The sequence below is a fragment of the Schistocerca serialis genome, chromosome 2, assembly GCF_023864345.2.
Source record: "Schistocerca serialis cubense isolate TAMUIC-IGC-003099 chromosome 2, iqSchSeri2.2, whole genome shotgun sequence".
Lineage (NCBI taxonomy): Eukaryota > Metazoa > Arthropoda > Insecta > Orthoptera > Acrididae > Schistocerca > Schistocerca serialis.
This window is the reverse complement of record NC_064639.1, coordinates 728,143,792-728,166,013: the sequence shown is the minus strand read 5'-3', so window position 1 is coordinate 728,166,013 and position 22,222 is coordinate 728,143,792.

Sequence of the window (22,222 nt, the reverse complement as noted above, 5' to 3'; positions counted from 1 at the left end):
CAATTTTGTTCCGATTCTAAGTGCACTTGGGCCTTCCTGTAATCAACTAAAGTGAAAAATATTTTAAAGTTAGGAAAGAGTTTGCAGCAAAAACAAAAAACTTCACCTGCAATTTTCGAATAAATTAACCATTTTCTCTCAACAATTTCACCATTTTATTTCCAATTTATGTCTGCATCTGCATTCGTGCATGGATCTTCTTAATCAAACCCGTCTGTTGGTTGAAAAAAAAGAAATACTGTAACGAAAATTTCAAATTTTTATCTACATATGAGAGGTGTTTCCTGCTGTCAAAAGCTGCAAGAGTTTATAACACTCGCAATACAGCCTAATGGAAACACTTCACGTCACAGTGAGAAGGCCTATACACATTCAGTCACTAGTCCCTCGATACTCTCAGCTAAATGTCTTTACTAGGCAGCCTACAACAAGAATGATAAGACCGATTACAGAATCTTCTTCAAATACATGATTATTGTTCGAAGTCACAGACAAAAGTAAATTGTGTGTGGCAAATGAAATATGTTTCTGGCAAACACAGCACTTACGAACCAACATCAGCGGCACAAACCACAGTTCGACCACTGTATCGCAGTTTACTCGCTTGTTAACTATTTGTTGTAGTCCATTAACAAACGAAGAAGCGAGTATTGTTTCTCTACAATGAAAACCGCCAACCGTCGGCTGCTGGCAACTAGGAGAGGACAGTTCGCAACACCGCCGTGGAGACGGACTGGCAGTACGGAGATAACAACGGCGCGAAGCCGAGAGCAACCAGCACAGCTCTGTCAGCGGTGTCTTCAACGCTTGTGCTGTACTAAGCGGAAGCTCATAGAACAACGAGAGATTTAGAAATAGTTTAGTTGAAACTTACTGGCAGATTAAAACTGTGTGCCGGACCAAGACTCGAATTCGGGAACTTTCAGTTTCGCGGGCAAGTGCTCTACCGAATGAGCTATCCGAGCACGTCTCACGACCCGCCCTCATAGCTTCAATTCTGCCAGTATCTCGTCTCCTACCTCCCAAACTTCACTGTAGTTCTTCTGCGAACCTTGCAGAAATAGCACTCCTGGAGAAAGGATATTGCAGAGACACTACTTATCGATCATATACAACCGCTCGTTCACCGATAGATCTGTACCTACAGGTTGGAAAATTGCGCAGGTCGCACCAGTCTTTAAGAAGGGTAGTGGGAGTAATCCATCGAACTACAGACCTATATCATAGACTTCGGTTTGCTGTAGGGTACTGGAGCATATACCGTATTCAAACATTATGAATCACCCCGAAGGGAACGATCTATTGATACGTAATCAGCATGGTTTCAGAAAACATCGTTCTTGTGCAACGCAGCTAGCTCTTTATTCGCACGAAGTAATGGCCGCTATCGACAGGGGATCTCAAGTTGATTCCGTATTTCTAGATTTCCGGAAAGCTTTTGACACCGTTCCTCACAGGCGACTTCTAATCAAGCTGTAGGCCTGTGAGGCGTCGTCTCAGTTGTGCGACTGAATTCGTGATTTCCTGTCAGGAAGGTCGCAGTTCGTAGTAGTAGACGGCAAATCATCGAGTAAAACTGAAGTGATATCAGATGTTCCCCAGGGAAGCGTCCTGGGACCTCTGCTGTTCCTGATCTATATAAATGACCTGGGTGACAATCTGAGCAGTTCTCTTAGGTTGTTCGCAGATGATGCTGTAATTTACCGTCTAGTAAGGTCATCCGAAGACCAATATCAGTTGCAAAGCGATTTAGAAAAGGTTGCTGTATGGTGTGGCAGGTGGCAGTTGACGCTAAATAACGAAAAATGTGAGGTGATCCACATGAGTTCCAAAAGAAATCCGTTGGAATTCGATTACTCGATAAATAGTAAAATTCTCAAGACTGTCAATTCAACTAAGTACCTGGGTGTTAAAATTACGAACAACTTCTGTTGGATAGACCACATAGATAATATTGTGGGGATGGCGAGCCAAAGGTCGCGTTTCATTGGCAGGACACTTAGAAGATGCAACGAGTCCACTAAAGAGACAGCTTACACTACACTCGTTCGTCCTCTGTTAAAATATTGCTGCGCGATGTGGGATCCCTACCAGGTGGGATTGACGGAGGACATCGTAAGTGTGCAAAAAAGGGCAGCTCGTTTTTTATTATCACGTAACAGGGGAGAGAGTGTGGCAGATATGATACGCGAGTTGGGATGGAAGTTCTGGGGCGGCTGGTGGAATAAATGTTGTTTAAATGTTTTGTAGATGCAGATGCATTTCCCAGCCGATGCACCATTTGTGGGGCGGCTGGTGGAATTAATTGTTGTTTATTAGTAATAAATGTAGAATGTAATGTAGAAACACTGAATTTCCCGGCCGATGCACCAATTGTGGGCGGCTGGTGGAATTAATTGTTATATAAATGTTCCTATTATTTATGCTGTCTTTTGCCGTTCTCAACACTGGCTCTCTAACTACAATATTGGCAACCAGAAAGTGATTAGCAAAACGTGAAGCCTGTAATTAGAATTCCTAGTGCCCACTTCATCTGAGAAATACACTTATAGCTACAGCTTATAGCTCTGAGGAATTAGGAGATTGTCTGGGATTTATAATCAAAAACGATCGTAAAAAAAAAAACGTTTGCTATATTCTGAAAGTCACAGATGAAAAAAAAGAATCCACACAATCCAGCTAGCAGAGCAGTTCAGAGTCTAATGCGCTGATGCAACTATAACTGTCCAAATTAAATATTTAAGTGAATGTTCGCCATAATTTGATGATAATGTTCCATCAAACGCCACGCTAAATAATGGTAGAATGTCTGTCCCGCGACGGCACGTGAAAATACGACATACGCAAACTGAAGATAGATCATTAAAGTCATCCCAGAATTAACACTTCACTCGAAAATGATTTCATGGTTACGCATATCCCGAGTAACTTATTACGGCATCCGAGTCTGTTTATAGCAATGATACCGATGCGACGCGACGCGACGCGACTCCCGGCACAGATGGTGCGCTAATCAGCGTTTGGAGAGAACTGGGGCCTTTTTTCCTCGCGCAGCGTTCTTATATATAAAGCCGCGGTGCGGATGGCTAAGGGAACGCCTGATCAAATAGGCTCTCCCGACTAGCCGCTGGGCTAGTAATGCACCACTTTAAGTTATCGAATAAATCATTGCTTCCTTTGCTGATGGCCGATGAAGCTCTCAATTTGAAAGTGCATTCAGCACACAGGTAAGTAATCATAATAAAAGTCTGACGTGGCTAAGTTAAATATTTTGGGTGAGTAATATAATTACACTACACGCAGTAGACGAGCTCTGAACTTGCCCTTTGGAGATACGCTATCGCTATAGTTTTATAGTTATTCAATTGAAACTTCTCACATCTTTATGATTATAGCGGATCTCCCTTCCACTTAAATTTAAACATCCTAGCCTTATTTATTAGCCTACTTAATCTATCTTGCTTCCTTAATTTCTAAGGCAAAGACCAGAAAATCATGAATTTCTACTAAAATTTTAATTTGTGAGATCCAGAAATCTCTTTCTACTAAATTATTACGAAAAAGGAATCTAAATATAAATTTTTAAGTTTCTAGCTCTTTTCTGTTGCGCCGATGATTTTTACAGAAAAACATCCAAATTTCGAAAATGGTTAAAGTTACTGAACTGATATTCAACACATATTGATTTAGTATTACTCCTGACATGCTAGAAACGTTTCAGGTTATTTACTTGATTTTTAAAGTATTGTGCAACATTTATGACGTTAGAGCTAGGCTTGCACACAATGGAAAGACTGATGTGAATTTTATACAGCGTGAGTAGGCTGCTTCCCTACAAAGTCATTAAAGCAAAGACGTTTTTCGTCGCGGCGAGGTCTATTTACGAAATTCCAGTCGACAACTTTCTCTTCCGAATGCAAAAATATTTTGTTGAGCCCAACCTACATAGGTAGGAATGATCATCAAAATAAAATAAGAGAAATCAGAGCTCGAACAGAAAGGTTTAGGTGTTCGTTTTCCCCACGCGCTGTTCGGGAGTGGAATGGTAGAGAGATGGTATGATTGTGGTTCGATGAACCCTCTGCCAAGCACTTAAATGTGAATTGCAGAGTAATTATGTAGCTGTAGATGTAGATGTAGACATGGCTTAGCGGCAGCCTGGGTGATGATTCCAGAATGAGATTTTCACTCTGCAGCGGAGTGTACGCAGATTTGAAACTTCCTGGCAGAGGTACTGGTGGAACTGAAGCTGCGAGGGCGTGTCGTAAGTCGTGCTTGGGTAGCTCAGTAGGCGAGTCGCCTTTCGGCACGCTAGCGGCACAGACGTCTTGTTTACGTCCTTGCCGCGCAGCTGGCTCGCTGAGTTATTTACGTGATTCTGCCTTCTTAGCGCACTGTATCTGCCTTGTCAACGTCCAAGCGAGAGCAGCTGCCCTCTATGTAAGTACGATGGTTAAATTGTGGACCCGCCGCTGAACCGGATTATCGGGAAGCGTGATTGACGAACTGGCCCCTCCCTCTCGAATGGCACCCGTTGCAGTAGCCCACATTAGTCCCTCTCTCTCACATGTCAGGACCTTATTCATCGAACACAGTTATGTCCACGTCGACTTTCCTAGTACCAGGAACCCTACGGCGCGTGATGTTTACCGCCTAATGATGAGAAATCATACTCGGAATGTTGTGGAAAGCCGATATTCTACTATCGCATGGCCCGTGGTTTGGCGTTCTGTGCACCATGTCCTCCTCGACACGAGTGCTCTTGTGACCTGGTATCTGGTCTTTAATGAAAACTGTATGACACAACCTCGTCTACATGCCATAAAAATGATAAATTCGCCCTCTGTTGAGAAAGTCTACTTATTTATTTTTTTAAGAACTATTTTTTCATTTTATGAAGAAGACCGTCATTTATTTTAGAGCACCAGAGATTTTTGTTTGCTTTATCATTACTTCAAACATTTTACTGATGAAGTAGGCTTGTAAATAAAAAAAAAATTAAAATTGTATCTAATAACCCTGCTTTCACTTATTTTTTCTTCCCATGTAAAAACACGGAAAAACAAAAACAAAAAATAAGGAAGTTCGTAGAGCAATTGCCTTCGAAAGTAAAGGTCGAGTTCGAGTCTCACTCAGACGCACAGTTTTAATCTGCCAAGAAAGTTCCATTTAAATATTGTTAGAAGAGTTCCGCTTCAGACTGAAAACTATTTGCATTAGACCAAATAGAGATGGGTCATTGTTATCGAAAGGTAACAATATTGTACAGAGGTATAAAGTACCATTTTTAGTAGTGCCGATGTGTTGTTACCTAATCACTGCAAACCTATACATAACCTCAGGCTACTTTATTAAATCCAAGAAGTTAGATCTAGCTTAGTCAAACTGAAATTTATTACTGAAATTCACCTTAACTGTAATAGATACAGATATACTAACTATAGTGGCACACAGAATTTGTGCTGGACTGAGATTCAAATCCGGATATCCTGCATTTGAAAAGAAAAATAAAAAATGTTTGTAGAGCACTTGCTCGTGGAAGGCAAAGGTCCCGAGTTAGAGTCTCGGGCTGGCACACAGTTTTAATCTGCTGCAGAGTGCAAATCTCACTCTGGAAATGCTTTAGTTTTTGGAAAAAATTGTGTGAATCGGCAGTGCCGATTCAGTGTGCACGTAGAACATAAAGGAAGAACGGCTAAGGTCAGATGGTTAGTGTTTAACGTCCCGTCGACATAAGGTCAGATGGAGGGGTGCGCTTACGACATATCATGATCACGGTTTGTAGCTCAAAACAACCAGTTCTCAAAGCATTTTCATGTACTGCAGTGAAAAGTATCAGTTAAATACTAAATAAAGTTGTTGTTCCGCAAACAGTTTTAAACACACCGAAATTCTATAATCTGTTTATGCTGAGCAGATTCATTTCTTCAGGTACAAAAAATAGGGTTTGATGGGGTTTTTCAGTATGATCTTAACATTCAGATCTACAGATTATGGCTTCACCACCGAGAAATAAAAGGAAAGGTGGGATAACTCAAAAGAAGTTAGAGACAAAGCAGAACAAAATTAATATAGAGGGGGCTCTCAGGACGAAGTGAAGTAAAATGGTATAAAAGGACGGTCTAAAGGAGAGGGAGTGGTGGTGGTGGGGGGGGGGGGGAGGATTATGTGCATCATTTCACGTCTAAAAACCGCTTAATCACAATGTGTGGGTTCAAAAGACTACGACATGTGACGGACAGTTTATATTCTACAGTGTTTGTATCAGTGCTGTGGGTGCTTAAGGTTGCTATATGCCCATTAGGCCATCGTACGCAGACATTCATATTTATTTCTGTAGGGGCTTTCAAGCAGCCGCAGGTCAATTTCAAGTGTTGTGTAAGGGTATAGTGAAAATCGAGGCTTAAGTACTACCTGTTTTTTACCTATTATTTTGTTGTCTTGACAGACGCTATTTTGAAAGCCCAACTCAAGCGCTTCACTTGTCATCTGTTCCACAATACCGGAGATAAGGGTGGGCAATACTTTTGACTCAGGGGCCACTTTGTGGAAGCAGAGATTAGCGGAGGGCTGCACCGTTTAAAATGATTGTATGCATTAGTTTATTTTGCATTTCAGAAAAGGTATAAATTGTTAAGGAAAAATTCAGACTCTCTTGGCGGTCCGCATAGGAACCATTAGCGGGCCTTATGTGGTCCGCGGCCCCAGTAAGAGACTAGATTCTAGGAATGTTTTTTAGTTCCCACCTATTCGCACAGTTCTCCACTTACGCAAACTTTCATTTAGTTGAGTTCATCGTTTAACTGTCAAATTAAATTTTTTTAAAATTTCGCCGCACCCAAAAACCTGCCGTTCCGGGCGGTAACACGGTGCCCTTTCTCATCGCCCCCCTCCATACCCCATCACCAACCTACCCCCCAACCCCCTTCCCCACGGCCTAGAGCCGGCCCTTGTGTTCAGATATGACACGATTGCTGTCTTCGCTGTTGCGAGGGAACCAGTTCGTCCATCAGAGGTGACAAACTTCTTGTGCAGCGACAGAGATGACCAAACGGCTGATCGCAGCCACAGCTACTGCGATGCGAGCGGGGCTGAGTATTGCCGGCGTGGCTATAGTTCGCAGAGGATTGACGGCAGCTCACTGACGCGGTAGAGGATGCAGAGGTACACTGATGCACTGAATCATTATGACCATCTGATTAATAACGTGTTAGTCCAACAGAGAAACGCAATATAGCAGTGATTGGGCGAGGCATGGATTCGGAAGTCTTTGGCCATATACAGGGTGGTAAATTGATAGTGACCGGGTCAAATATCACACGAAATAAGCATCACACGAAAAAACTACAAAGAACGAATCTCGTCTAGCTTGAAGGGTGAAACCAGATGGCGCAATGGTTGGCCCGCTAGATGCCGCTGCCATAGGTCAAACAGATATCAACTGCGTTTTTTTAAACAGGAACCCACTTTTTAATACATATTCTTGTAGTACGTAAAGAAACTTGAATGTTATAGTTGGACCACTTTTTTCGGTTTGTGATAAATGGCGCTGTAATAGTCACAAACGTAGAAGTACGTGGTATCACGTAACATTTCGCCAGTGCGGACGGTAATAGCTTCGAAATACATTACCCGTGTCAAAATGGATCGTTTACCAATTGCGGAAAAGGTCGATATCGTATTGATGTATGGATATTGTGATCAAAATGCCCAACGGGCTCGTACTGTGTATGCTGCTCGGTATACTGGCCGACATCATCCAAGTTTCTCGACCGTTCGCCGGATAGTTACGTTATTTAAGGAAACAGGAAGTTTTCAGCTACATCTGAAACGTCAACCACGACCTGCAACAAATGATGGTGCCCAAGGAGGTGTTTTAGCTGCTGTCACGGCTAATCCGCACATCAGTAGTAGACAAATGGCGTGAGAATCGGGGATCTCAAAAACGTTGGTGTTGAGAATGCTACATCAACATTGATTGCACCCGTACCACATTTCTGTGCGACAGGAATAGCATGGCGACGACTTTGAACGTCGTGTACAGTTCTACCACTGCGCACAAGAGAAATTGCTGGACGATGACAGATTTTTTGCACGCGTTCTATTTAGCGACGAAGCGTCATTCACCAACAGCGGTAACGTAAACCGGCATAATGTGCACTATTGGGCTACGGAAAATCCACGATGGCTGCGACAAGGGAAAATCCACGATGGCTGCGACAAGTGGAACATCAGCGACCTTGGCGGGTCAATGTATGGTACGGCATTACGGGAGGTAGGATAATTGGCCCCCATTTTATCGATAGCAATCTAAATGGTCCAGTGTATGCTGTATTACTACGTAATGTTCTACCGATCTTATTACAAGATGTTTCAATGCATGACAGAATGGCGATGTACTTTCAACATGATGGATATCCGGCACATAGCTCGCATGCGGTTGAAGCGGTATTGAATAGCATATTTCATGACAGGTGGATTGGTCGTCGAAGCACCATACCATGTCCCGCACGTTCACCGGATCTGACGTCCCCGGATTTCTTTCTGTGGGGAAAAGTGAAGGATATTTGCTATCGTGATCCACCGACAACTCCTGACAACATGCGTCAGCCCACTGTCATTGCATGTGCGAACATTACGAAAGGCGAACTACTCGCTGTTGAGAGGAATGTAGTTAGACGTATTGCCAAATGCACTGAGGTTGACGGACATCATTTTGAGCATTTATTGCATAAATGTGGTATTTACAGATAATCACGCTGTAACAGCATGCGTTCTCAGAAATAATAAGTTCACAAAGGTACATGTATCACATTGGAACAACCGTAATAAAATGTTCAAATGTACCTACGTTCTGTATTTTAATTTAAAAACCTACCTGTTACCAACTGTTCGTCTAAAACTGTCAGCCATATGCTTGTGACTATTACAACGCCATCTGTCACAAAGCGAAAAAAGTGGTCCAACTAAAACATTCATATTTCTTTACGTGCTTCACGAATATGTAATAAAAAACCGCAGTTGATATGCGTTTGACCTATGGCAGCGCCATCTAGCGGGCCAACCATTGCGCCATCTCGTTTCCCCATTCAAGCTAGACAAGTTTCGTCCTTTGTAGTTTTTTCGTTTGACGCTTATTTCGTGAGATATTTGGCCCGGTCACGATCAATGGACCACCCTGTATAGGGTGGTTACAGTTAAAGTGCTGCTACTCTCGTAGATCCACTGTGGGCCATAATTATCGTATGACATCGCATCTTGGTAGATTTACTGACCCACTAATGCAGAACCCATTCTATCTGGGAAATAAAGTTTCAGTTGTGGTCACCAGGCGCAAAGCCAGAACTGTACAGTGTTTTTATAACGGTATGACATCAACGCTGTCATCTGACAAGCCATAACTTGACTGAATTTTATGGCTATGGAGAAGAGATACCGTACTCTGTTAGTGAAACTGTTTTATGTGAAAGACAGGAATCGCAGTGCTGTATTGAGAGAGTATAGTGGACTGAAAGTTCTCAAGAGAGGCTCGATGTCATTAAATGATTTGAAGAAGATGATAATGAAATTCAAATACATGTGTGAACTTTACATTGCACCTGGAAGAGGGAGGCGTCCTATCCCGGTGGAAGTTATTGACCAATTACTATTGCTGTACCTGACGACGCAGCACGTGCTACGGGTAGAGCTAGTGTTAGTCGAGTGTCACAAGAATTGTCCATCCCATGATCATTAGTACGGAAAGTTTTGCGGTCTACTTTACACAGCTACAAGAACCAGGAGGTTCAGCAACTGAAACGTCGTAATCCGCAACGACAATGTGAATTTGCTCTTCGATTCCTGGCACTGATCAAAGTCGATGACATGTGGCAAGGCAATATTCCCTGGAGTGACGATGCATATTTTACACTACAGGGTGTCATGAATACCCAGAACTGCCCAATTATTGGAACAGTTAAATCGAATATTGTGCACGAAGAGCCACTGCACTCACCGTATGTGAGCCATATGTGACTGTGCAGTGTGGACTCACTAGCACCTTTGTTCTCGGTCTGTTCTTCTTTGAAGCAGTAGGCTACACCTATAGAGGCTGTCAGGTTTACCGTGACGTTTACACATTACCGAGACCTCCTTGTACAGGATATTCTGCTTTGGAACAGTGCAACTGTGTGAAAGCCACTGTTTCCATTGTCCTGCTTTGGATGAGTGGAATTGTGTGTAAACCACTGTTTTCATACAAGAGGGGAATCACTTCATGTCTTCCGCCCAGTGAAAGATCTGCGTAATGCCACCTTTGACGAAAGGTTTTCCAGATGTATGGTCTGCATCATCACCTGACCTGAATCCATTAGACATTGGGTTCTCGGCTTATGAAAAAGAACGTTGTTTGTCGGGACACATCTGACCTCATCTGAAGGCCACTACACAGGAAGACGTTACTCAAATTCAGCTGAACAGCTGCAAGAAACTGTTGCTACGGATGTAGCATCTCGTCGACGTCCACTGCTCTCATGCTGAAAGAAAAATTGTAACAGGCGGGCAATTGTCGTTTGTTTGACCTTTCACGTCTACATACCCCTCCTAATCAATCAGATATGGAATTATATTCTTGCATTTCCACCTGGTGGTCAAAATTGGAACTAATGTTTTACCCAGCGTAAATCGGTTCCGCATTAACACATTAGAATATGTGCCTAGTTTCGCTCCAATGCGATAATTGCAGCCAGTATTAAACCTCTGCCAGCAGCTACACTTTTAACTGTTATCATCCGTTATGTAGCACCAAGTGTCTATCCAATCGTCACGCAAGTCCAGTAGAGTATGGCCCAGTGGTTTGCTAGCGCGGAGCTGGTGGCTGAGAGAGTCACGGATGTGTTGCATCGGGTTCAGACCAGGCAAACTGGCGGTCCAGACATCAAAGTGCGTTCACTATCATGTTCCTGAAATCACTATGGCACGATTATGGTCTCGTGACACGGACAGTTATCAACTGGAAGATACCATCGCCTTTTGGGAATAAATCAAGCATGGGGAGTATGCAAGTCACCGACAATGTCGTTCACGTAGTCCACACCTAACATATGGTTTCCATTATAACCACAGGTTCCACAGATGGCGAACTGAGTTTCATTCGTAGCTTTGTACGGGGTCGGTCGCTCGAACCGCACTACTGATTGGTGGGATCCGTCTTGATGTTTGTCAGGGGCCACTCTACTCTGGTTTCGCATGATGGCAAGGGAGAATGGGAGGACATTTTAGCAGGCTATAGTGGCGCACTAAAGTGGCTAGAGAGAAACGTGAGTGTGAAGAAACAGTTCTTTATCACTTCATTTGATTTGGACGAACACAGAGAAGAGCGAAAGAAATTGGTACGCCTGCCTAATATCGTGTAGGGCCTCCATGAACACACAGAAGTGCCGCAACACGACGTGCATGGACTCCACTAATGTTTGAAGTGGCGCAGAAGGGAAATGAGGGAAATGACACCATGAACCCTGCAGGGCTCTCCATAAATCGATAAGAGTACGAGGTGGTGAAGATCTCTTCTGAACAGCACGTTGCAAAGCATCACATACATGCTCAGTAACGTTCACGTCTGGGGAGTTTGGTGGCCAGCGAAAGTCTTTACCCTCAGAAGAGGGTTTCTGCACCCACTCTGTAGCAATTCTGGACGTGTGGGGTATCGCATTGTCCTGTGTGTGTGTGTGTGTGTGTGTGTGTGTGTGTGTGTGTGTGTGTGTGTGTGTACACTGCTCCGCTGAGCACAGAGGTGATACTATCGTAAGTACTGTCATTTAAAATGGATTCAGGCTATATTGTTTGGTGTTTGTGTATTTGGAGTGTTTAAAAAATCTCTAGTTTCTATCTTTTAGGTTGGGGTGTTGGATGCTGGTACTTGTGTTGTTAACATATAGTTTTGTATTCATGCAGGTGGGTGGATAGTGCTGATCTGTGGTACATTTTGTTTTTTAGTGCTGCCATGTGTTCTTCGAATCTGATCTGAAATGGTCTGCCTGTCTGGCCTACGTGGAAGCAGTCACAGCCCAAACATCCAATTTTGTTCACACTTGTGTGTTCCTTCGGCTGTTTTGGTTCAGTTTTGGAGGAAACTGTGGTTTTATGAGATTAGTTGTGATGTAAGGCCACACGGAAGAAAAAGCTAGCCAATGATACACAAATATGGGAACCCCACGAGGCCTATAGTGAATTGTAGGAACAGCCCAATTTTCAAACTAAACACAATGCTCTTCAAAATTCTCAACGAAGCCTACACATTAAATAATGACGGAACACAGAAAAACGCAGCATAATTTACACAACATGCCAAAAATATAGAAGTTCCTGATGGAGCTACACTTGCCTAATTTGACATACACACAATTTTAATCTGCCAGGAAGTTTCATATCAGCGCACACTCCGCATTCCTCTGTGCCAATAGACCCCACATTACAAATAATTAATGCCAACCTACAAAAGCACAAAAAAATCCCTGCAACTCACATTACTGAACTAACTGACATGCACGAATTCACACTTTCAAACACCTACTTTAAATTTAACAATAATATCTACAAACAAACTGATGGCCTGGAGACGGGCTGAACCTTTCTGAATTGTTAGCTGACATTTTCGTAAGTAATTTAGGAAAAAAAATTCTGATTTTCAGTCACCACCTCCTCAATAATATCATCAACTACTACAGATATGTAGGTGATACCTTCATTTTAATCAATGGCACAAAAGATGCATCAATGAGTTGAACCAGTTCCCATGAAAGCATGTAATTCACAGTTGAACACCAAACAGATGACAGTACAAATTTTTTAAGAGCTTACCATTAGAATAAAGAATAACAGACATCAGTTTGAAATCTATCAGAAGCCTATGACAACCCATATTACAATCCACAGCTCATCTTGTCACCCCACAGCCCACAAAATGTCAGCATTCCAGTATATGATGAATAGACCTATTCAGTTACCACTCTGTGAAGGAAAATCTGAACAAGAAATTGAAATAATAAAACAAACAGCTATTGCAAATGGTTATAACAGCTCCATAGTAGATACTTACAACATTCAACAGTAACTAAGCAATCACATCACAAAAAACAAAAAGAAAACAACATCTTCCATATAATCCCCTTTCTAGGTAACATTTCATATCAGATTCCCAATAGCTTCAAAGGAAAAGGCATAAACATATCCTTTACCACAGAAAAAGAGATTGGACAGAAGGCGGGACAAAATTGAATGTTTGGACTGTGACTGCTTCTACATAGGCCAGGCAGGCAGATCATTTGGGGTTAGATTCAAAGAACACATGGCACAAAAAGTATTACACATCAACAGTAGCCACCCACTTGTATCAAACAAAACATCATGTTAACAACACAAGTATCAGCATCCTACACTTCAAACCTAAAAGGCAAAAAACTAGGCATTCTCCAAACACTCCAAATATAATAAAAACCTGAATCAATCTTAAATGACAAAAATGACAATATTTACAATAGTATCGTCTCTGTTTTCAGCAACTGCCTACATTATTAAATTTGCAATGCACACACACACACACACATACACACACACACACACACACACACACACACACACACACACACACACACACATACATACACATACATACACATACACACACACACACACACACACACACACACACACACACACACACACACACACACACACACACACACACACACGCCTTAATATTTACTTATGTTACCATAACATCCCCGAAATGTACAAGGGTTTAACCTCATTTACAAATACATCTTCACACCAACAGCTTGTCTCTATGTCAGCTTGACACTATAGGTACATCAACTAATGGCACAAACTGTACACCCTTCTGTATATTTAAAACATTAACCAATGTATTAACCAAGCCTTGACTCAGTTATTACAGGTAACAGATATAATCCTAAGAACCCCTGCTTTGAAAGTTTGCTCTCATCCAATCAATCCACCCACGCTCACTCTCACTCTCACTTTCTCTTCCTCTTGCTCTGCATCCAGCCTTTGATTTCTAACTGTGCATCCCAACCAAAATTTTTTATTTGACTATTATTTTATCACTGTAGCCAACATAATTATTGTATTTAAAGGTTGCAACTTGTCACCTTATTCTATGAAGGAGTATAAAATTTGAGCTATATTTACTTGACAAAATTGGAATTATATACCACCTGAAATATTTATTGTAACCCATGTATTCAACACCTCAAAACAAAGATCTCTAAAATTCTTTAAAATTTATTCTGCAAAATCGTTTAAGATTTATTTTGCAATAATGTTGTTACGATGTATACTCTTTGTACTTTGCGATAATGTTTATCTTCTGCTACATGGACCTTGCACTTAATAATTTCCCGACGCCATATTTGTTTTCAAAATATGACAGTATACATGTGATGCATTACGATATTGAAAGGAACCTGTGACCAATGGAGGTACTCTATTTTACTTAACTTACTCTTATCGTTAGATATACGTTCAGCTTTTGTCAAAAGAAACCCGAAACCATTTTCTGAAATAGTGTTTTGTTTCTCCCACTAAAGAGTGCCACACGTTCCTCGAAAAAATCGTTACACAATAAACAGATACATGTCATACTAACAAATGTAAATCAACCTGATGGAGGTTTTAACCTTTGAAACGCGTCATGGAGATAAACAGTAATCGTGTGTAGATAAATAAACAGTAATCTTGTTTGATTTAATAGAAGTCATGGTAGTCAAGCGATAACGTTAACGCTTTGCGAAACAGTCGTGGACGAGGCGACAGTTCGAAATCTGCTAAAATCCACTTCTTTGAACCATATTTTTTTCACCACTGGTCACATTATTTAATTTATATGACATTTGAGAGGTAATATCATGAAAAAACAGTACATTTTCATGGAGTTGCAGTGAATTTGATATGTTATTTGGCTATTTATTATTTGTAATTAAATTTTCAACGGCCAGGAATAGACTTGGAAGGCCGAAGTCAAACCTCGATTAAAATGATGCGAATGATGTTATTTACAGTCAGTAACATAGCAAGTCACAATGTGCCAGACCACAAGAGTAAAATAAAATTACTCCTCGAATGTGCTGTCAACATCACATGGTGCTGGATGATATTAGTCATACAGACATGGAAAACAAACTGACATTTCATGAAAAGACACGGCAATTTTTCCTTCATTACATTACGTCTCAAATGTCATATAATTTAAGTAATATGACCAGTGATGAAAAAAATAAACTAATAAGTCTGAACAGCAGTCGAACCGTCTTCTCATACACTGTCGTCTAACAACACAATTGAAATACCACATGTGACTAAGTCCAAACAATGAAAATGGCACATACCAGGGCTTGATCACCAAACGCGTGAAAGGTACCCATAATCAACAGTAACAGAAGATACCAAGTGTCAGCGTACACAATATCAAAATGACACAACTGGCCGAACTGGAACAACGGGTTTCATGTGACAAACAAATTACCTTAACAGCTGAAAACAAATTTATGGTAATGCCTTAATACCATATGATAACAATTACTAATAGTCGACTGTGTGTGAGAAGTAATTGATCTCAACTGAACAGAGAGGTCTGGTAAGAGTGAGTCAGGTGGTATAGAGCAACGTCTGTGTGTTAATTAAATGTAGGAAGTATGTGAAAAAAATATACCCCCAAGAAGTGACTGTGGCCATAAGCCAGTCTCATAAAGGTTAATGAAAATCGAGGAAATAGGTGTAGTAATACGAAATATATTAAAAGGCATAAGAGAGTCCAATGTTATATAAAGAATATTTACAGCTTCAACAAAAAAATTTATTAATAACCACTAAATAACCACTTCAGCTCTGCCTATCAATGAAACATAGCTTCAGGTCTAGGTTCGAACAAGATATAACGTGAAGAGTATGGTACCTAGCCTGAGGTCTGGATTATAATCAGAATATATCTAACTCATGGCTATGTGATATACAGTGATTATGATTCAGTATACATAGGTTAGCAACGTAAACTTATCTAATGATTACAAGGGCCTGTTGAACAGCAGTAATATGGGATTCAACAAAGTAGCCCACGTTGTGGTCAGAAACTCTAACTGCGAGAAACGTTGGTACCCATGTCAAAAGATAATAACTCATAATAATACAAAGAATAACGGCATAAGGAAGATATGTAATGAAACTATGATAATTACAGAAAAACTCTCAAAATATTCAAAGACTTCTTATTTCACTGAAAAATAGGCGTGATACAATCTTTAAAGCATAGGATCGAAAATGAAAAAGTTCTTTTCGTTAAATTCCAGCTGGTCATTTAATATCTAGCTGGGTAAACTTTTATTATTGCTGTAAATGTGGAGCCCTTCCATAGATCTAGTTTTCTCGCTCTTGTGCCATCATGAAGTAACGTAATTTTAAATTGGTGTTTCTTTTAATGTAGTCCAAATGCAGTTTTATTCCCATTATTTGTATGTTCACGATACTTCTTAGAAAATGAACGACCAATCTGCTAAATATAAAATTTCTTGGAGCGGACGCAGCTAAATTTCTATGCACTTCAAGCAGTATTTATATTTTTTATTGCCATCCATGTGGTGAATCAGTCCCTATTTCAGTATATTAGTTGTTCTGAAAGCTATTTTGTTATAAGGCTTACATAATCTGTACTCAGTTTTATCTAAAATATTTCTTTTGAATGACATTGTAACAAATTTGGTTTTTAGTTCAATCTTTATTTTGTGTACATGATATATCATTTGTCTGTGGTTTTTCTCTACTTCAGTTTGTTGCATATTTGAGTTACTGTATTATCACAGTAGTCATCAGCGATAACTATTTGTTGAGGATTTGATAGTTACTTTCCTACATAACTTTATTCAGTTGGATGTCTGAGCAGTCACTGTGTAAAAGAATGACATTTCATATCGCTTTGGGTGACATAGGGTGGTATTAATGACAGCAGTACTGGGCAGTTTCCTGCAAATGCCGAAACTATGTTTACCACTCAGCTTTGTGACTGACGGATCTAGAAAATGAACTGTATTAGTTTCTTTCATTGCAAGTGGCATTCGATGTCACGGTGCACGTTGTATAAAGATGACATAATTCTGATTATCTGTTGTGGTGCCATTGAGCAGATTTAGCACGACATCTACATACTGTCTGTAATAAATAATGTTTAGTTTCATGTCCCTGTATTTAAGCAAAGAATGGAGCTCTTGGGCACAGCACTATTACTGAGAAAGTGTGTGGGCTCATAAATATTTTTTGCACTTGAATTAAAAAAAACACGCATGTGTCTTAGTAGAACGGAAAGCCAATCTAAGTTGCAAATTTTTGCTCTTTATTCAGTCATGACTAGTTTCGAGCCCAGGCCCATTTTCAAATCATCATAAAAAAGTCGAAAATGGCATTTCCGAATATGTTAAAAAATGTGCAATGATCGTTACAGTGCATACAGTAGTCTATACGTATACAGATTACTGTGTGCACTGTAACGATCATTGCACATTTTTTAACATATTCGGAAATGCCATTTTCGACTTTTTATGATGATTTGAAAATTAATTTCGGTCAAAACAAGTCCTCGAATGAATAAAAGGTAAAAATTTGCAATTTGGACAGATTTTTCGTTCTGCTTATTAACAGAAGTTTCTGACTTATTAAGTATCTAATGAAATTCACAATTTGATGAAGAGCTGTTATTGATTATCGGATATACAGATTTTGTTAGTGTGTTTTAATTTGAGATGGTAATCGTGGCAGGAAGACGTTCATCAGCTTGGCAACATTTTCTTTCTCTGTCTATGAACAGTACTGTCGACATTCTTCCTCAGAGAATTATGACGATTTTTGGTGAGCTTTTTTTAAACTTCACCTATCATGTTTTATGCTAAAAAGTTTTCAATGTTAGATATACGGAGTGCTTCTCCTAAGAATTGCTGGCGCTTTTTTCTAGTGTTTCAGCAGATATCTGCAATTTCGTTTTTGCATTGCGTAGCTGCAGTCAGCCCAGACAGGTACTGATCATCACGTCGGTCATGCAATGCGCATTGTCGACGGAAGGCGTCTGTTTCCCTTTACAAAAAAATGGCTTTTAATACGGAATTTTACTTGACCGTTCTACAGAGCGGTCCCAGATTTGTCTAGTGCGATATCTGTTTTATCGATTTGTATTAACAGGTCCAGTAAAACTCAGAGTAACCAGGAGTCCAGCAGCTGAAGCACTGCTGTGGCCTACGCTGACTGCTACCGCCAAGCTTATTTTATGTGTTATACTGTCCTTGTTAGTAAATATCGATAGGACAGATATCGGGCTAGAATAATTTTGGAGCGTTCTATCGAGTGGGTTCGTAAAATGTGGATTTAAAAATATTTTTTTTTTAGAATGGGAAACAGACGCTTTCTGTTGAAACTGGGCGTTGTATGACGTACGTGTTGAGCAGTACTTGACTGGACAGACTCCAGCTGGCACAAAAGAAAAAAATTAATTGAAAATGTCTGCCGAAACACCAGAAAAAATGCGCCTGAGGGTGCTTAGGTGAGACATCCAGAATAATCGTAACTGTGAACAATATCGAATGCATTACTTTTATCTGTAGCAGAGATCTTAACTGTAGTACTCTGCTGGGGTTGCCTTCATAAGAAATACTCTTACTGTAGCTGAAAGGGGTCTCTGACACACAGCACACGACGATATTGTAGGTCCACATTTATCACAAACTGCCGTATATCTGCAGGGTAAGGATGGTACTCCCCAGATTACACACAGGTGAACACTGTCAACAGCTCTCATACTCGCATGGTGTTTTGCTGCTTTCAGAAAATTTGGTGGTGGTATGATATCAGCAGTTTGTAGTAGTTTTTCATCTTTCTTCTGACAGTTTTTATCCACAAAATCTTTAACCCTCGTAAGAACCACAAATCAGATAGCATATTCAACTCATAGATTGTTTCATGTCAGTGTTTCAACCCTCCACCACAATGGAGACACTTGGTTTCATCTCTATCACCATTATAAAATAATCCAGCTTCATTAATTTGTCTGCTCATTGATTAACAGCTAAAGAGAAATCTTTGGAAGATGTCAGCTTTACATTATATGTGCTATATTTAGGGCAATCTCACCTAACCTCCAACACATCACATGTTGAACTGTAACGATCCTGACTCAGGAGATGAATGTGAGAGTATCTCCATTCTGCACAGTCTACAAGTATTTTGCAGAAAAAACTATTAGATCCACCAATATACCTCCCCAACAACCTCTGACATCGGCTACATTACACAAGGACTTGCTCTCAAAGCTGTCTTTATGTATAGCCTACTCTAAATATTTGATATGCAGACACTTCTGCTCAAGTGCTCATGATGTCACTTCAGGCCACATAGTGTAGATTTGCTTGTAAATGTAGTATAGATGTAAACACCTAGCGCAAGTACGCTATTTTACTGTATTTTTTTTGTTTGCTTGTTTGTGTGTGTGTGTGTGTGTGTGTGTATCAGTTGCTCACTAGGGGCCCCAGACCCTACTCTGCTGGACCTACCATAGGTGACTGCCCCGTATAAGTCGTGAGTGGATTCACCTTGAACCTATGTTGCACCTATCGCTAGAGAATCCACCCTCAGACGCTGTCCTGGGCATTTCATGGGTGGATTCACCTTCGAACCCTGTCTCAGTCATAAAGTGTGGTGGATCCTGCTCCTAATCCTATCCCAGACATACTGCATGGTGGTTCCACCTTCAGACCCTATCCTGTCTGTAATGCATGGCCGGCCGTGGTGGCCGAGCGGTTCTAGGCGCTACAGTCTGGAGCCGCACGACCGCTACGGTCGCAGGTTCGAATCCTGCCTCGGGCATGGATGTGTGTGATGTCCTTAGGTTAGTTAGGTTTAAGTTGTCCTAAGTTCTAGGGGACTGATGACCACAGCAGTTAAGTCCCATAGTGCTCAGAGCCATTTGAACCATTTTTTTTGTAATGCATGGTGAATCCACTTTTGAACCATATCCCAGACTTAATACTTGGTGGATCCACCCATGAGTGCTAACCTGTTTCTACCCTGGATGTTCCCTATATCATGAGGGTCTCCAGTGAGAAACTATGTGGTCTGAAGTGACGTGATAACCACGTGAGCAAAAGTGTCAGCCTCTTGGATCTTTAGAGTAGGCTACGTATAAAGGAAACTTTGAAAACAGGTCGTTCTGTAACGTAGTGGATGTCTGATGCTGTTGCGGAGGTATATGGGTAGGTCGAACTGTTTGTATGATACTTGTAACCTGTGCAGAATGGAAATACTCCCACATTTATGCCCTGAATCAGCATCGTTATGCAGTTCAACGTATGATGTGCAGCAGATTAGGTTTTAATCACCCTAAATATAGAGCATACGACTTGAGGCCAGCATCTTTTAAGGGTTGGTCTTTAGCTATTAAGCAACGTCCTGGCAAACTAAGAGAATCGGGATTCTTTTGTACTAGTGGCGGAGATGAAACCGTGTCTTTCCTTTTGGTGAAGGTCTGAAATATTGGCATTAAGCAAATAACCTATTGGTTGAACTTGCTATGGGGATATCAGGTGCTTCTTTGTACTTCGTTCAAGGAGTAAGGATTTTTTGGATTAAATCTGTCACAAGAGAGATGCAAAAATTCCTATACAGGTAGCAGCTAATTTTATACCTCCTTCAAATCTTCTGAACTCACCAAGAGAATACCAAGTGATACAGAGCTTCTGACAATGCTCAACCGTGTATAATCTGGGAGTATTGATTTTTCTCTGCAGATATGTTTCTGCTTGCGTTAAATGAGAACCTGTCCTTTGCTTGTGTGCTGTGTTTTAGCTACAATAAGTGCATTTTGACGTAGATACTAGTAATTTATGAACTATGTTTTATACTTTGTTAACAGACATTGTAAAGGATGAAGCATTGCAGTAAACATGGGTCCTTTTCTTGTTTTTATTTTCCTACATGAATCACGCTAAATTCTACCTGTCCCCAGAAGGGGAAAAGGAACATCTGAGTGTTGTCTATGGCAACATATTACTTTAGTATCAAACATTACACATAAGTTGTAGTCGCAAATGGTTTTTGAAGGTTTGGTTTCTTAACGTATAAGCTAAATATTGAATGTAAGGATGACGTCATATATCAGTATTTTAATAGGAGGAAGTCCATGCCCTCTAGAAACATTGTACCACATACCACACTCCATAGTGAGGAACATGGTGTGTATTAGAAGAAATTGGCGTGGATGCAGAGAGCATACAAAAAATCCATCTAAAGCAGAATGGGTTGACGTTGAAATGAGCCATCAGCCTATTTCAGTGGCATTCTATAGATGGCTACTAACTTATGCATTCAGATAATCAGAATGGATACGTTTAGGAGAAACGTTTACGCCTTCCTCTGATAATGAACTGGTTTTTAAGCCCTGATTTATAAATAGACTGTTCAAGTCTTATCCTGTCTAAATGATAGTGATACAGAATTAGATTTCAAAAATCAGTATGCGATGTATTTGATGCAGAAGACTGTAGTTTTGACTGAACTTCTATTAATTTTTAAAGGGAGAACCCTAAACATCACCGCTGTACTTAAATAGCGCTGACAGTCGTTTGGAATCTATGATACACCCATCTGATTCCTATGCACAGCTGGATTATTGGGTACATTTTTCTTTGTGGCAAATTACATTCTGAAATTAGAGTGGAGTCTGTATGCATGTATTTGACATGGGAGACTAGTTTTATTGGATCATTTGTTATTGGTTGAATAGAGCATCACAATACTTAAATATATCTGACAAACATGTAGAGGTTAGGTTACACACATCTCATCCCGCTGCACCGCTGGCCTAACGGTATTTTTTCCTTCCTAAGCAAATGACATTTAGGAATCAGGAGAGGAGATAATAGTTTAAACGGATCATTTGTTAATGAAGGAAGGGAGTGTCGCACACAGCATCATGGTACTAAAATAGCACTGACTGACACTTGGAAACTATATTACAGTATTTCGAAAATAATTGTTTTTTGTATGCTTTTAAGTCCACATATATTGCACACAACGTTTCGACTGGCTTAAGTAAAACAATATCACACGTATACTGTCGGTCCACTGCAGCACGTTATCCTTCCTGCAGTTCATATGTGTTCTCTTTGTTTCTTTCGAAATATGTTCTGTGGTGACT